The sequence below is a fragment of the Physeter macrocephalus genome, chromosome 13 (assembly GCF_002837175.3).
Source record: "Physeter macrocephalus isolate SW-GA chromosome 13, ASM283717v5, whole genome shotgun sequence".
Taxonomy (NCBI): Eukaryota; Metazoa; Chordata; class Mammalia; order Artiodactyla; family Physeteridae; genus Physeter; species Physeter macrocephalus.
In genome coordinates, this window is record NC_041226.1 from 70,721,674 (window position 1) to 70,731,530 (window position 9,857).

The following is a 9,857-nucleotide window of genomic DNA, read 5'->3' on the forward strand; positions in this document are numbered from 1 at the left end:
CCCCACCCCCATCCCAACCCCATCCCCACCCCCACCCCCGCAAGAACTCGCTAAAGGTGTGTTCATTACAGTTAGGCCCTGAGACATCTGTTCCTCCATCAGACATCCTGCTTCCCAGATTTGTGCAAATATTGGCCCTTTTAGTGCACTTTGCTCAAGGTCACACAGCTGGCAAAACCAAGACTTCAACTAAAGTCTGGAAATGAAACCACTATACCATACAGTTGCACACCCAAGAACTCCCCAGATTTATAGCTTCACATTAAGTTCCCGATGAAGGAAGCTCTAGTTGAGTTTTTTGAAGCAACAAGAAAATAGCTGAAGCCTCTTTTTCAACAGCTGCCTGCCTCAGAGACAGTGCCTGACCCTGGCAAGGGTATGTGAACTCATCACAATTCAAACAGCCAGTCATCCAGTGCAGCCAGGAAGCTGGGCAACCAGGCAAGTCCCACCTCGAGGTAGGCCTTCATGCCCCCCCTCGCTGCCCCTCCCAGACTAAACAAACAGTCCCTCGCACATTTTTCAGGATGGCGCACCGCGGGGGAATGGCCTGGTGGCCGTGGAGAATGTCGTAGGTGGCATAAGGAAAGGCGTTCCAGTGGAGGGATGCAGGAGCAGGACGCAGACTCAAGGACAGAGCCAGGCTCACTCCCCGCGCCTCCTCTTGTACCCTCCCCACTCCTGCGGCCCTGCCCTCATGGCCCCATCATTCTGTGCACCACCTTTCATTCCATGTAGTCCCTTCTCCGGCTACTGGTCCTGCTTCCATTTCCCATTTCCTTTTTCTTATAATTTTACCTTCCTTCCTCTCATCGCAATTCCCAAACCCAAAAAAAAAAAAAATTAACAAATGTAGGAAGGAAAACAAAGTGGGTAAAAATATACATTTCTAATGTTTTTTCCGTGTTTTGGAAGTAAATCTAGTGTCTTAAGCTGTGAGCTGCTTGCAAGACGCTGCGTAGTCCTTCACTTACTGTGAACTTGGCACAGAAAGTTTACTGGCCCATTTTACTGCAGAGCGCCTGAGTGCAGAGGACAGCTAATGCTGTACTTTGGGAATCAATGGAGAAATGTCAGTGAGGCTGCTAATTATTCAGTAAATTAAATATTGCTGCCACAGCTGCTATTTCTAATGTCCTACATTTGATCATGCTGTCTTAATGCAGAGCCAGCATTCAGATTCTATTTAAGCGATAAAGAAGATGAGGATCTGGCAAACTGGTTATTGGTTCTTTATGTTTTAGGAGAAGTCATTTGAGTGTGCAGCCTGAAACACACGTGGGAACCCAGAATGATGCTTACACATAACAAAGTTTAAGGATATAAAATTTCATTTCTATCCTTTTCTTAACTTTATTTCGGGGGAGGATGTTACCAGAAAGGTAACAATAAATGATTATTTATAAAAACAGGTATCTTCAAATTATGATAAACATTCCATTTAAGATTACTGAGGACGTGACCCCCCCAAAATCATTTTTTTCAACGTTGCTTCATAAAGACCTTTTTAGAAAACAATCAGTCTTTGTATCACCTAAGGAATTTTAAACTGTGACATATATTTATGAGAATATTTAAGGTGAATATTTTCAAAATAAGTAGCAAATGAATGGGTAGTGAATTTGCATGCACTGCCTCTGAAAATGAGCACATTTGAAAACAGTTTGTTCAAAAGGCACCATTGGCCTTTTCCCTTCCTTCTCAAAGAGCATATGTGTTGCATTAGTACTCAGAAAAGAGCGTGTTTTCATAGCCTCCAGTGCTGCGTTTATAAAAATCATGATGATTTTAGGACTGCACCTTCATTTTTTGAATTTTCAAAACTTGTCCCTTTTTGCTCTTTTATTTTCTTTCAACAAAACAAAGACCGGAGAACCCCTTTAAGAAATTTTATACATTCCCACAGAGTCCCAGTTTGTTGACCTTCAGGCCACAGAGTAAAACCTTTCTTTTAAGTCAAGCATTCCCCATTGGGAAGCACTCCAGCTTTTTCTTTTTATGAGGAATTTTAACTGCTGGACTTAATTTAATTATTGTATTTTGTACATACTCCCAGGAGCCCCAGGGCATGAGCTTTACTTTTTTCAAAACTTTCAAATGAATATCTTTAGAAATGCACATTTCTGATGGTAACCTTACTTCTTCCACTTGTATTTCTAATCTAAATACCAAACTTGGATCAGTCTGTTTCCTGACTTATTCCTGGAGAGGCTTCCACCTCACATCTCTTTGCCACAGATACTGTTCTTGAGTAGACATGGAATATAGTCATTTGTCCAGAATGTGGGAGCCCGGGTTTCATAACAAGAAAATAAAAACCATCTCCAGTTGAACTATATTTTAAAACTTGATGGTTCTGGGGACATAGTCTTCAATAAGAAGGGTTCCTAGGTTGAAATCAGTAGCATGCTGGTCCCATGGCTGCAGTCTGCCACCATCTGTCCCTATAGTTTCTATGAGATATTCCCACAACATCAGCTGCTCCTCCCGGATCCCAGCAGAGGCTCATGTGCGAACACACACACACACACACACACAGGGAGTTGTCATCCCAAGCTAATGGCAAAGATTCTATATCTTCATTTCTCACCTCTCTTTATCCATAAACATTTTCATTCAAGCCTTCTGATTTCCACCTGGAAATCAAAAACTTCGACCACATCTTGACTCTCAAAGGTGAAAAATAATTTTTTTGGTATTGACTTAAAACTCATATAGGAATATTGGAATGTGGAACAAACATAAACTTTCCAAATTCATAAGCTCTGCCCAAAATATTTCATGAGGGTTGGGCCACTTATGAAGTAAGTTTCAGTGTAGGACTTCTGAGACCTCTGAATTTAGGAAGATGTTTTTAACTAGAATTATCTGCTAGATGAATCTGATTTCCTTATTTATTTTGATTTAAAATTTAAAATTATAGATACCACAGCATTTTGGTGCCAAAGAAGGACTTTTGAGATCGTCTAGGCCAATGATCTGGACCCTGGCTGCATATTAGAAGTACTGGTGAACATTTAGTAAATACTCTAGTCTCACCCATCATTTTGCAGATTAAAAAGAGAAATAACCAAACAAAACTCTGAAAGATGCAATATGGCTTTTACATTAGAACTAAGGTACAATACTGTAACATGATTTGGGAACTCCTGGCCATGCTAAACTTTACAAAGCAAACTTAATTAAGTTTCCATAATTATGTTTTGGGCCGTATGAATTGTAAAATAGTTGACTGATTCTTCCCACATGATACACTTTCTAATTTTATACACATTCACATCCCTGACTGATCACAGAATAGGTTGGAATAATCACAGCCTTGAAATGTCTCACATTTAATTTTTAAAATAAGGTATACTTGTGTAGATGGCTGCCCTTCCTGAAAATTCATTTAAGTTTGTTTGCCCTTTGCAGTGGCAGTGTCATGCTTCTTGACTAATATTCTGCAAATTTATTTTTCTTACATATATTTAAAATATACAGGCAAAAAGCAGTATTTCTCCTAGTGTCATCTGACGATCACAAAACATATGAAACATAGAGCTTTACATTGTACCATTTTTATAAAAACAGAAGCAAAGAGACATCAAATAACAACTCATCCGAGTGAGAACCACAGCCCCACGAAGGCAGAAGTGAGCTTAGCTTTCACCTCTGATGGCCTCAGGAGAGCAAAGGGGGGCCACGCTGAGAGCAAGGGCTCCTTCTGGTAAGAAGCCTCAGCTGGGGGCTCCGCGGGCCTTTGAGCCAGCTTGGTAAACGCTTGCCCTCACCCCCCTCCCCCAAGAACAGCACCTCCCTCACCTTTCCCACTCCTCCTCAGCTGCCTCCTTCTCCCTTTTCCCCATCGGGGATGGCGTATGGCGGGGTGGCGTGCTTGCAGATCACGAAGGGAAAAGGAGAGCTCCAGTCACTTTGGAGGGCCAAGGACCTCCCGGGAGAGATCCAGGAAGCTTTGATCTCAATTATTTGCCTTGGGCTGAAAGACCTCTGTTTGGCCGATCCTCTAGGATCCTAATAAGGCCAGGACCTGGGATCACAGATGCAAACCTTTTTTCTTTTTCTTTTTTTTAACGAAAGGAATGCTGAGATGCAATGTTTAAAGCTGTAGAGTTACTAGGAGACGGTACGTTAATATAGGTCGTACCTGCATAAGAATACGTTCATTAATTCACTCTTCCAGCAGATACTAATTGAGCTTCTGTTGTGTGCCTGCGGTGAGTGACGTCACTGTGGTATTGATGGGCCATGAGGGTAACCCGGGGGGTGGCCCTAAGGCCCCTGTGTCCAGTAGCTCCATCAGAAGGGAAAGCAGGTGAGTGGCTAAAGCCTTTCTGATTCTGGTTCTCCCGCCCCTCCCCCACCCTGCATCCTGTTCTAATTACTCTTCCTTATCCTTTACAACAAACATGAAAATTAACCAAGATCATAGCTCCAGGCCTGAGACCAAAAACAAACCGAATAAAGTATCTTAGAGGTAGATTCCCATTTAAAAAAAAAGTTGTTGTTTTGTTGTTGTTTTAAGTAAGGATGACTAGAAGTGAGGAAAATAAGTCTAGGCAAAAATCAGAATTTGGATGAGAGCGAAAGTTCATTATTACAAGAGCAGTCAGAAATTGGACCAGAGAAAATTTAAAGCAATAAGCTTTTTGACTGTCAAACTAAATCATTTTTTGAGTGATAACCTCCAAGACCCAGCACTCACAAGGCCCAGCACTCACAAGGCTGATGGCAGTGAGGCTAGGTAGTCCTCCTGGAAAATATTTGGCAATGAGTGTCCACAGACTTATTGTCATTTACTTGTGCCTTGTACATCTGGATCTGGGAAATTCTGTGATCCTAAATACAGAAAAAGCCTCATTCACAAACACAACTCACAGTTGCGTCATTTAAATTAGGCATGAAAACCATGGAAACCATGATGGAATATTAGGCAGCCACTTAAAGCTTGTGTTTCTGAAGAAAATAAGAAAAAGCTTTGTTCAAAAACAGATACCGGACTTCCCTGGTGGCGCAGTGGTTAAGGATCCACCTGCCAATGCAGGGGACACGGGTTCAATCCCTGGTCCAGGAAGAACCCACATGCCACGGAGCAACTAAGCCTGTGCGCCACAACTACTGAGCCTGCGCTCTAGAGCCCGCAAGCCACAACTGCTGAGCCCGTGTGCCACAACTACTGAAGCTCACGCACCTAGAGCCCTTGCTTTGCAGCAAGAGAAGCCACCACAATGAGAAGCCTGTGCACCCCAACAAAGAGTAGCCCCCGCTTGCCACAGCTAGAGAAAGCCCGCATGCAGCAACAAAGACCCCATGCAGCCAAACAAGAAATAAGTAAAAAAATAAAATAAATTAATTTTTAAAAAAATCAAAGAGAAAAAAAATTCAAAAAAAATCCCCCAGATACCAAGCTGTATATGTAGAGTCTGGAGCTGGACTCTCTGGCCTCTACTGCTTACTTTTGAGTAATCTTGGGCAAGGAACTAGCCTCTCTGTGCCTCAGTTTTATTATCTGTGAAGTGGGGGTAATAGTGGCACCTATCTCATAGAATTGTTATGAGACTTAATTAACGCATATAAAGATGAGTACCTGACACATCAGGGCCCTCAACAAATGTTAGCTGCTGTTACTATTATAATGTGATTACAACCATGTTAAAAAGAAATCACAACAGAAGAAAATACACCAAAATGTTAGCAATTACTGTCTTCGGATGTCGAGACTACTGGTGATTTTCATTTTGTCTTCTTTATACAGTTTTGTGTTTCCAAAATTTTCATTAAATGTATATCAAAATTTTAAAAACTAATTTAGAGCTAATTATAAACAAAATCTATGTTTGAAACACTGCTTTTGATCGTTCTACAGTTAAACCTAGTAGGCCCTGAGTAGAGAGGCCCCGGCAGGAAGTTTTCATATGATCTGAAACCTCCTGCTGCCAGGACTCAGGCACCGGCTTCCAAGGACTCCTTCTGCCTTGGGCACCATGGTCACGTTTGTCACAGGAAGGACAAGCTTGGCTGTGTCGGGTCGTGGGCTGCGCCCAGGATTGGCATGAAATTAACCTGATTTCCAGCCACCCCTCTGCCACTTACTACCTGTGTGTTCTGGGGAAAACCTGCTCCTTCTCCATAAGGAGAGATCTTGATGCAGTTAGCAGCCTCAGAGAATTAGAAAAGTGGTTGAGGGAATTTTTGAGATATGCCTCGGTTGGAAGGAAGAGAGATCCTGAACTCTGTGATTCTCCACTCCAGCTGTCCAGCCTCGGAATTCCCTCTCCCAGGGTGGAGGGCCCATCTGCTCTGTTTACACACCTGGACCTGGTGCGAAGGGCGGTTAGGGTGGCTCCCTGACCATTTGTGGAATCACCCCTGCTTCCAAGCAGCATGCTACAGGCAAGCCTTCAAAGAAGTACCAGAAGCCAAGTGCACTCTCTGTCATCACTTAATAGTGCTTGAAGCTTTTCATATAACAAAAGGGGATGAAACAGCCCTACCTCACGTTGTGGGAACCCAATAATTCTTCCATTGGCTCTACACCAAAAGGGTTTTCTCTTACCTTTAAATATTAGATCTGACTAATGTGGGCCACCAATGCTCCTGGTAAATAAAATAGGAATAAAATAACTGTTTGCAGCTTGACTTCATCACACACTATGGAAAGGAGGGAATTGATAAGTTGTGATGACAAATAATCTAGTATTATTTTTGGCAAAAATAGACAAATGTGTCAAATTTAAAGAATGTCAGCATCATTTTTCTCTATCTATTCTTGTGAGGTTGGAATCAAACCACAGAGACAGAAATTTTATCTACTTTCTTCATTCCTAGCACTGAGCATGGTACTTGTTCTTAATAAATTTTTGTTGAATGAATCAGTTAATGAATTGAATAACAAATGAGACAGGGTCTCTTCTCTATTGTGTTAGATAGTGGGGATATAGAAATAAATACCTCAGAGTCCCACTCCTAGAAGCTCACTCTAGTGGTGGAGTCAGACACACAAATAGAAAATGACTCAAATGCAATGTGATTGATTCCTAAAATCATACCACTAATGTTTCATGTAGTCATGTTTCAGCTCCTTCTATGTGTCAGGTACTTATACACAGTAAAATGTAATCCCTTCCTTCAAAGTTCACAGTCTAATCTGGAAAACAAACACGAAGCACAAGGCACAATACCACCAAGAAAGTAAAACAGAAATATGGACTTGATAGAGAGGCAGCACGGTATAATTTAATCATGTAGACTCTGGCATCAGACTGCTTGAGTTCACAAAGCTGTGTGACTTTGGACAAGTTGCTTAGCCTCTCTGGCCTTTAACTGTCCCATTTGTAAAATGAGGTAATACTGGGACCTATAGTATACGGTTGTTATGAGGAGTAAATGAGTTAATATCTGTAAAACTCAGGATAGTGCCAAGCTTGTACTAAATACCAAATACAAATAAATCTTTCCTGTGTTCTCTGAATTTTAAACTCTCATTAAGAACTCTGTTTGGCTTTCTCTTTGTGCATGCCTGATGAGTCTCCCCAGATAGGACTTGTGACCAAACATAACTCCAAAACTGTGGACTCGGGTTAATCAGGGAAGGAAAGGTAAGATTCCTGTCTGTTTGTGGAAAATAATGACCATTTAGCCAAGAGAAAAAAATTCTCAAAGCCAAGAGATACCTAGATGAGGATTGCAAATTCATTCTAAATAACCACTACTCCCTTCTCCCTGGTCCAGGGCAGACATGGCTAATCAACCTCAGAATCCTTTCCAACTGAGTCTAGAATCAGGCTCAGAATTGTTTCCAAACAGGGCCCCAGGCAGTGACTGTAAACCATTGCCAGTCTCTGTGTCTCCATGTCTCTGGCCTAAACCTTACCTTAGGGTCAGCCTCAGGGTCATTTTTCTCACTGGACACACTGGGCGGCCTTCCTGTCGCCCTGCTACTGGAGGCACAGTGTGACAGCCCTTTTCCCAGGACTGAAGCCCAGCTCCCACAGTGGCCTGCCAGCCCTTACTCCTGAGAGATCACCAGTCGAGCTGGTTCTAACTCTGCCCTCCCTTGTGGGTCCATGGCCACTGGCTAACTCTGTGTGATCTCAGCTAAGCAAGTAACTTAACCCCTCTCTGAGCCACCGATTCCTTCTTGGTAAATAGAACCTCCCTCAAGATTCTCGTGAGGATTGAATGTGATGTGTATGTGAGTGGCCCCAGCTGGAGTGGGCTCTCGGTGAAAGGCAGGTGCTGCCTTCCCGCCAGCCGGGCACAGCACCTTCGTGACTTCACCCCCAGGGTCCTGCATAACATAAAACAGGGCTGGGGTGCTCCTGTCTAAGGCACCGGGGCCCCCACTCAACACAACTGTCAAAGAACTCCAGGTCATATGGGCTCAGACAGCCGGGAATAGGTGAAGGCCAGCGGGGTAGGAGGAGGGGTGAGGAATGGGGAGTGAGGGGTGCCTGAGGTGTGCACAGGGACTCCGTCACAGACCCTCTTAGGAAACGATGGGAGGGGGCCCTGGAGGGTTTATATTACTCCCATAGCAGAGAGGGGGCCTTGCACACGGCCCAGGGTGAGACCACAGGGACAGTCCCTCCTGTCTGCCTTCTCCACCTCCTAACTCAGGGCTAAGACCCCCTATTTCTGGAGCCGCTCTCATTACCTCCTCCCAGCTGGACCTCGGTATGGACGACTTGACTCAGGTATGAGTTCCTGTCTCGTCTTCAGCTGAGAGGGTTGTTCCCTGAGAAGCCTTGGCTGTCTCCCTCTGCCTTGTCTTACCGAGTATGTGTGTGATGTCCCTCGCCACCACCCAGAGGAACAGGTCCTGCTCCCATCCCACCCCCGACCCCGGAAAAGCGGCCTTGCACCCTTTGGACCCAACCCATGTTCAAGTGCAGCAAGTGAGTCAAGGGCTGGCGTCTCTTGGTCACTCATGGGACAGCCTGTGACCCTCCTCTCCTCTCTGTACCCACCACTCTTCCTGGGCCCAGCCTGAGAGGCAACTCCTCCAGGGCCCTTCTCTTAAAGGCTCTGTCAGCATTTTCAGTTCAGGCTGCTCTTCCCGAGAGTTTACAAGTCAACTGGCAAACAGAGTGAGCCCAGGTGGAAAGGTGCCTTACAAGGGAGCACATCCAGGCAGAGAGCCCAATGCAGCCACTCGGCACTGAAATCTTGGCTAATTTAATATCTACAGTAAACATGGATTTGTGTGGAATGCAGCCGCTTCTTTTAATTGCTCCAAATAAATATCCTGGGTAATCTTAAGAGAGGCGTCTGTCTGCAGCAGCTGGGCGAGCCTTGTATTGCCAGCAAGTGCTTCGGGGTGTTGTGCGCTGAGAAAGGCGTTACACAAATTGAAACTCCTTTTGCTCAGAGCCCAGTCCTGAAAGTTCATGCCGTGAGAAGCATTTCTCACCACGCACAAACTGAATTGTATATAAAATTAAATTTTCTGATTAAAATCTGCATTGTTGGACCTCCTGCTGGCTGCCACCATTTTGCCGAAATGAGATACTATTTGCGGTAATGGCAACGAGGGAAACCTGTTGGTTGTAAACTGGCTTCACTCTTATAGCTTAAAAATCTGGAGAGCTTTATTGTGCAAACATTGCATTTTCCATACAAATATTACAGAGCCAAGCTTTACTACTGATTCATCAGCCGGGGTGCATGCGGGTTTACAAGTCCGACCCTGACAGCCCTAAATCTCCTGCACGCCCAGCCCAGCCCTGGGAGGTGGAAGGCGCCAGCAGGAGGGTGAGACGGGCATTTATAACTGTCTGCTGTTTTTTAATTTAAAAAATATTTTTCTTCACAAGCGCTTTATTATTTGAGTGAGGAAAGGACATAGAGGAAAAGAT